The sequence below is a fragment of the Electrona antarctica genome, assembly GCF_951216825.1.
Source record: "Electrona antarctica genome assembly, chromosome: 19".
Classification (NCBI taxonomy): domain Eukaryota; kingdom Metazoa; phylum Chordata; class Actinopteri; order Myctophiformes; family Myctophidae; genus Electrona; species Electrona antarctica.
In genome coordinates this window covers 20379261-20386098 of record NC_136800.1, presented here as the reverse complement: position 1 = coordinate 20386098, position 6838 = coordinate 20379261, and positions in this window count along the sequence as shown.

Here is a 6838-nt window from a genome sequence, read left to right as displayed (position 1 = left end):
AGACGCTATATAAATGCACCATTTACCATTACAAGTACTTGGAATTGTAAGAGTTGAACGAGGCATTACATCTTTGACTTGGTTCCACAGATAAATATTGTGAAAAAAGCTGATCTACAAGCTCACGGCGTCTCCCAGTTGATTACTTTTGATGCAGTAATGTTTTTTACATTGTCACGAGAACCACTGGTTTAGTCTAATCCAACACTGAGATTGTTTGAAGTTCAATCCAGGTTGCAGGTCACTTTGGGTCTTTGTGATTTGGTTGCCATAGAGACAAAGGATTGATGCTATTTTCTTCTGTATTGCTTGCACCGCAGACACGTATGCATGCGTGCCTCTATGCAGTCTGCACACGTCCAGTGTCTTGATTCTGTACTTGTTTGTTTGCTGTCCTTGTGCAAAGAAATGCAGATCTAACTGTAGATGCTGCTATTTTGTAGATCATATACTGCTATGCATTCAAATGTCCTGTCTGTGTTTCTTTTGCTTAATGATGTGTAAAGCTTGTTGGTCTTCAACGTCAGGCCGCAAGGACCCCTTAGCTCAGTGCTTCTCAACCTTTTCAGGCCACACCCTGATAACTTGATAAGCACTTGGAGTTGAGGCATTGCATTTTTTATGTTTTAAGTACCAGGACTTAAGACCTGGAGGCGTGGCCAATGCTATTTGGCTGTTTTGAGTGGCCAAACAGCATTGGCCAAATTTCCAGGTCATAAGACCTGGTACTTAAGACTTGCGAAATAGGGCCCTTCCCCTTAACCTCTTAAACACTCAATACTTCATAAACTTGGCCTTTGGCTCTGTACTCGGTATGCTCTTTTTTCCATCTACACCAAATCTCTTTGCCGAAAATAGGCAATCTACCATTACTCACAAACCTTCGCGCTGCGACGCATCACGCTGCGACGCATTGAGCTTGTACCTTGTTGTACAATGGCCATTTTCAGTGAATGTTGCACCCAGTATACCAATGCTGGGATTCAAGTGGATTGTTTAAAAGAAAAATACATATTCCTAAGATTTGGCGGCTCCCCTGTAGTAACTCTGAGGACCCCCTAGGGGCCCTGGGCTGGACCCCCTGTTGAAGATCCAACAATACAATTCAACTTTCCTTCCTTGCTATTTTCGGTGCGCGGCACAGCACACAACTAGTATAAATAAGGCTTAATAATATCATACAGAATATCGAATGGAAAGAACACGTCCGAAGACAGTCAATCTGGTATGTACTTTATTTAATTTTAATAGTATGTGTCTTTATTAAATATTAAAAACAAAGTACAAAGGCTTGTATATGTACACAGCAGCAGAAGCAGGAAACTTGGGCTGAAGGACGACGTTGTGCTTTGATAATTTCTACTCGGCTGGAGATAAGGGAAAGGAAGAATAAAGAATCGATATCCCTTGTGCTACACAAATTATTATTACTGTATGTGTATGTAACAGAAGACATCTAAGAAAGTGTGTCAAAGTCAGTCATTCTCAACCTGTAATCAGCAAAACACTAAGATTGTAATGATAATATAACATTAATATAAAAATAATAAATATAAAAAAAGAAAAATGGCACGAAGGAGGAAAAAAAAGCATTTTCTATTTAAAACATTTTAGAGACTAGATGGTTTAAGTGGTTAAAGGGGTTAGGCTACAGTACAGCCCGGCATTCCTTAGACCGCTATTCCGACGCATCGCCATCCAGACTCACGGCATTACTAACCCTGTCCCTAACCGCACGCGGACGCCACGTAGTCGGAATGGCGGTGCGTCAGAATGCCACTCTGTCCCCGGTTAAAGGTTGTTGCTTTTCCTTTATTGGTACTCTAATAGTAATAGTCTCTATGATATAACTCTTCCTACTTCCGGGCCCCTTCCCTACTTCCTTCACAGGTGTTACCGATTATACTAATCAAGGTTTTGTTCCATTTTGTGTGCAGTGGTTCTCAAACTTTTTTCATTTCAAGGATCCCCATAACTGGAACCAAATGGACCCGTAAGGGTCCTGTGTCCATTTGGTTCCATTTACACTCTCAGGGTTACACAGTATATGGGGCCATTTGGGACCCAATCAAGGACACTTTGAGACCCACTGGTAGCAGAGTGTTTCCAGTGAGCCAACATGCACAATAGCAGCACCCTGACTCTGTTTGACCAGAATGGAACAGAGCCTTCATAAGAATCATTGGGAACACCTGTGAAGGAAGTAGGGAAGGGGCCCAAGTTCCAAAATGGCTGCTGTGCATATAGAGCCTATTCACCGTGGTGCACGCAAGTGATAAGAACATTAATAAAATGAACCCTATAGCTTCCCTATTCTGGAAAAATAGACGAAACATTCAGTGAAAATAGATGAACATTTGTACCCTGGAATCCAGACAGAGACGCTCGTTCAGCTTCAAGTGAGAAAAGAAAGTCTGCAGAACGGAACAAATCAGTCTGGATTCTAGGCTAAAACGTTTTGATGGAAATAGCAGATCTACAAGCTCAGAGCTTGCAGATTGGCTATGTTCGCTAAAGTATAAAGTGTTTGAGTCAGTGGTGGGCAGCCACCTCCCTTTTACCAGGTGATCAGATTGGACTATGGTGATCAATTGAGTTGATAACAAAAAAAACATTACTAATGATTATTGCTTGATGTGCATAAATCCATTGTCCCAAGATTAGTCTGGGGTGTTATTATTATATTATCGATTATTTAGATTATTTATCAGCCTATAATAATAAGTCGTAAAAGCAATGGTGGTTTTTCACTTGTCTGGTACTCTGCCCACCCCTGGTTTAACCACTTAGAAACCCCATGCGCTTGAACGGAGTCCCTCAGGGCTCTATACTAGTGTGTTTTCTGTTTGTCAATCTGCTACTTTCACCACAATATGGATGTTGGGGTTTAAGTGACACAAATGACTTATTTTCTATCAATTACACAACACATGAAGCCTTGAATTCATGGAGATATTTTTTGTTTTTGAGCAAATAGGAGACTCAGTAGACTTTTTGAGTCTCCGCCGGTCATCTAATTATTGGCTTAGGATGGCTGAAAAACTCAAAGAATCTCCATGAATTCGGTAATTGTAATTGATTGAAAATAAGACATTTTTGGGGGGTGAACTACTACTTTAAACTCCATAGGGTTGACCAGAGTCCCTCAGGGCGCTACACTAGCGCTACACTTTTCTGTAATTGTGGGGAAAGCTGTCACTGAAAATAAGTGGTTAACCATATTGTTAGCTTGTAACTCCGGTTGTAACTTGTAACTTGGTCCAACGTGCAACAGTCCGACACATGCGTCAGTCCGACACATGCGTGGCTGGTTAAGACTCACCCATGGCTGCCGACATGCATGGTCGGTTAAAACTCACCCATGGCTCCCGACATGCGTGGCCGGTTAAAACTCACCCATGGCTCCCGACATGCGTGGCCGGTTAAAACTCACCCATGGCTGCCGACATGCGTGGCCGGTTAAAACTCACCCATGGCTGCCGACATGCGTGGCCGGTTAAAACTCACCCATGGCTCCCGACATGCGTGGCCGGTTAAAACTCACCCATGGCTCCCGACATGCGTTGCCGGTTAAAACTCACCCATGGCTCCCGACATACGTTGCCGGTTAAAACTCACCCATGGCTCCCGGCATGCGTGGCCGGTTAAAACTCACCCATGGCTCCCGACATGCGTGGCCGGTTAAAACTCACCCATGGCTCCCGGCATGCGTGGCCGGTTAAAACTCACCCATGGCTCCCGACATGCGTGGCCGGTTAAAACTCACCCATGGCTCCCGACATGCGTGGCCGGTTAAAACTCACCCATGGCTCCCGACATGCGTTGCCGGTTAAAACTCACCCATGGCTCCCGACATGCGTTGCCGGTTAACCAAGGGTTTGGGGTAGGGTGACGGACTAATGCCTGTCGGACTGTTAGTAAGTCGGAACTAACACATGCACCCTGTAACTCCATCCCATAACAACTGCTTGATGAACAATTAAACCGCAACCAAGTCACACAACCAAGTCAATCCATTCCCCCACAGTGTAGTGTCAAGCGCCGTCGAAAATAAAGCCTCTTTGCACACTGCATCTATCTAAAAGTGTGTACACGCCTTTAATGACCTTTGTACATACATACACTCTACCACCACCTTGTAGATAGTGTTTGACACGACAGGCTCCATCTTGTGCCACCCTTATCCCTAAACTAATTTGCCATTTTTTACTATTTTGAAAAACAATTTAAAATAGTTAAACGAGCCGATCTACATCGAGACATTGTGAGCTTGTAGATCAGCTATTTGAACTATTTCAAGTTTTTCAATTTAAATAGTAAAAAATGGCAAATTAGTTTAGGGATAAGGGTTAAGGGGTGGCGCAAGATATAGCCCGTTGTGTCCTTGAAAGCTGCAATCCAGAACTTTTTTTAATGGATAAAACTATGATATTAGTATCTAAGTAATCATTTTAGTCCTCAAAATATGAAGATAGAAAAATCACCATGTATGGTGCCGAAATTTGTGGACAGATGGTGCCGAAATTGGCGCTCTGATTGGCCGTTTTGATTGGCTGGAAGATGTGCCATTATGCGTTGTAATTGGCTGAGCATCGCATAACAGGTGTGCCACAGGGGACATATAAGTGGCAGATATTCCATGCTCAAAACTTGAGGACGGAATTAGCGCAGAAATGTGTAAGTAGGTTCATATATTATCTACTAATCTACTAAAAGTAGGTTTAACTGCACAGAGGAAAGACGATAGAGGACAAAGCCCGGACCCTCCTTCACCTGGGTGAAATGTACTCACAATGCACGGGTATGGACTAGTGTTAATACAATATAACTAGCACTTCTGCAGTGGTTGGTTGGACATGGTCTCCCTACACCAGGGGTGTCCAAAGTGCCAAATACGGCCCTGAGACAAATTTTATACGGCCCTCAGCGTTATAACTGAATTGTATTATGAACAGATGGAGACCCAACAGTATTAACCTGGGCATTTCCCAGAGTATAATTTGTCAGTGTTCCTTTTTTTGTTTGTTTTTTGTTTATTACCTTGCTGGTTACATTTGGTAATGTAACATATGGCTGAAGAAAGTCTGAGTTACACTTTTTGTTCACAGCACACACCTGACAAAAGACCATTGATATTATATATTGATGATGATAGCTAAATTGAATGGTTTAAATTCGATGCATGTGACTTTGTTATAGTCCGAAGGTACATTATGTCAGGAGATGTAATTGGCCCTTGGGTGTTTTAATATTTTCTAATTGAAATAGGTTTGGACAGCCCTGCCCTACACCATGGCTTCTTTATAGGTGCCGTGAGCCTGTGACGTATTTCCAGGGGTGCCTCAGAATGCTTTGATAATATTTGGAATTTATCAATGTCACCACTTGGACCCTCTACTTAGTAAAACGGACCAGAGTTAAACTGTACTTGGTGCATACTTTTTCAGCCTACAGTACACCAAGTCTCCTCTTTACCAGAAATATCAGAGCTACAACGCATCACAACATGAGCGTGTAGAACGGCTATTTTTGGTGAATGTTTCCCCCAGAATAGTAATGCTGGGGTTTAAGTGGTTAAATGCAAAGTAAAAAACAGTTGTTTTCAGTCCTAAATAATGGAAACAAATATTCTCCCCAGTTTTCCTATAGTTGTGACATACTGTATCTTTGGAGGAAAGATGTACTTCAGTGGTATAGGCAACAGGCAGCCCACGAGCCATAACTGGCCCGCCAACCATAATATCTGGCCTGACAAATTATTTTGTAAATAATATTCAATAGCTGACTGACAGTCCAAGTAGTATATGGAGAGCAATAGCGTTGAATTCATGAAACCGGGTAGGATTAACAAATAGTTCATTATGTTTTCACTGTCAACTTTCCTCTTGAGACTTTTGGATGAAAAACCTCTCAAGCTTTGTTTTACATATGCCTCAAATGATACATTGTTTTTGTTTTTCCACAGAATCAAAGATGTTATGGTCGTGATTCACCAGCATCCTGGATGGCTTGATTCTTGGCTTAAAATAATTGAAAAATTAATGGCCGATTTTTCAGTGGGTCCAGAAAACCACGCCCACTGCTATGCTCTATAGCTTTGGTTTTCAACCAGTGGTCCCGGGACCTTGAGTGGTCCTTGAGGGGGTTCCAGGTGGTCCCCAGCTAAATGATGGAGAGTTGATAACCAAATGGACCCTTATAGATCTTTAACTCGTATGGGTCCATTTGGTTTCAATTAGACGTCATGTCTAATTGAAATTAGACGTCTTATAAATTAAGTAATGCAGTAATTAAGTAATGCAGATGTTCAACAAAAAATTAACTCTTGAGAGCGTAAAATGAAACCAAATGGACCCGTACGGGTCCATTTGGTTTTAGTTACATTTTTGTGCATTAAAGAGTTACATTTTTGTTAAACATCTGCATTACTTAATTTACAAGACGTCTAATTAGAGAATGTAGAAGAATTGTTATTTTTGATCAATATTTGCCTGTTATGTCTCCTAATGGTACCACATCAATACAGCATGGAATTGTGGACAACATCATACGTTTTGAGTCTCAATGTAATCAAATGGTGGACCGTGGCTCATACTGGTCCTTTAAAAGGAAAGGGTTGAAAACCACTGCTCTGTAGTACTGCCTGAATCTCATGAGTGCAATATGGATGTTTGGGTGTAAGACTCGGTCGGGTTGGACGTAGGGTTAGGAACGTAAAAGTTAAGGATTGCAGCTTTAACGTTCTCCAGAGACGTCCTCTCCTTGCTAAATATACATACTGTATATCACTCTGTAGACCCTAACCCAAAGCATAGTACTGTGATAGAAATATAGAGAT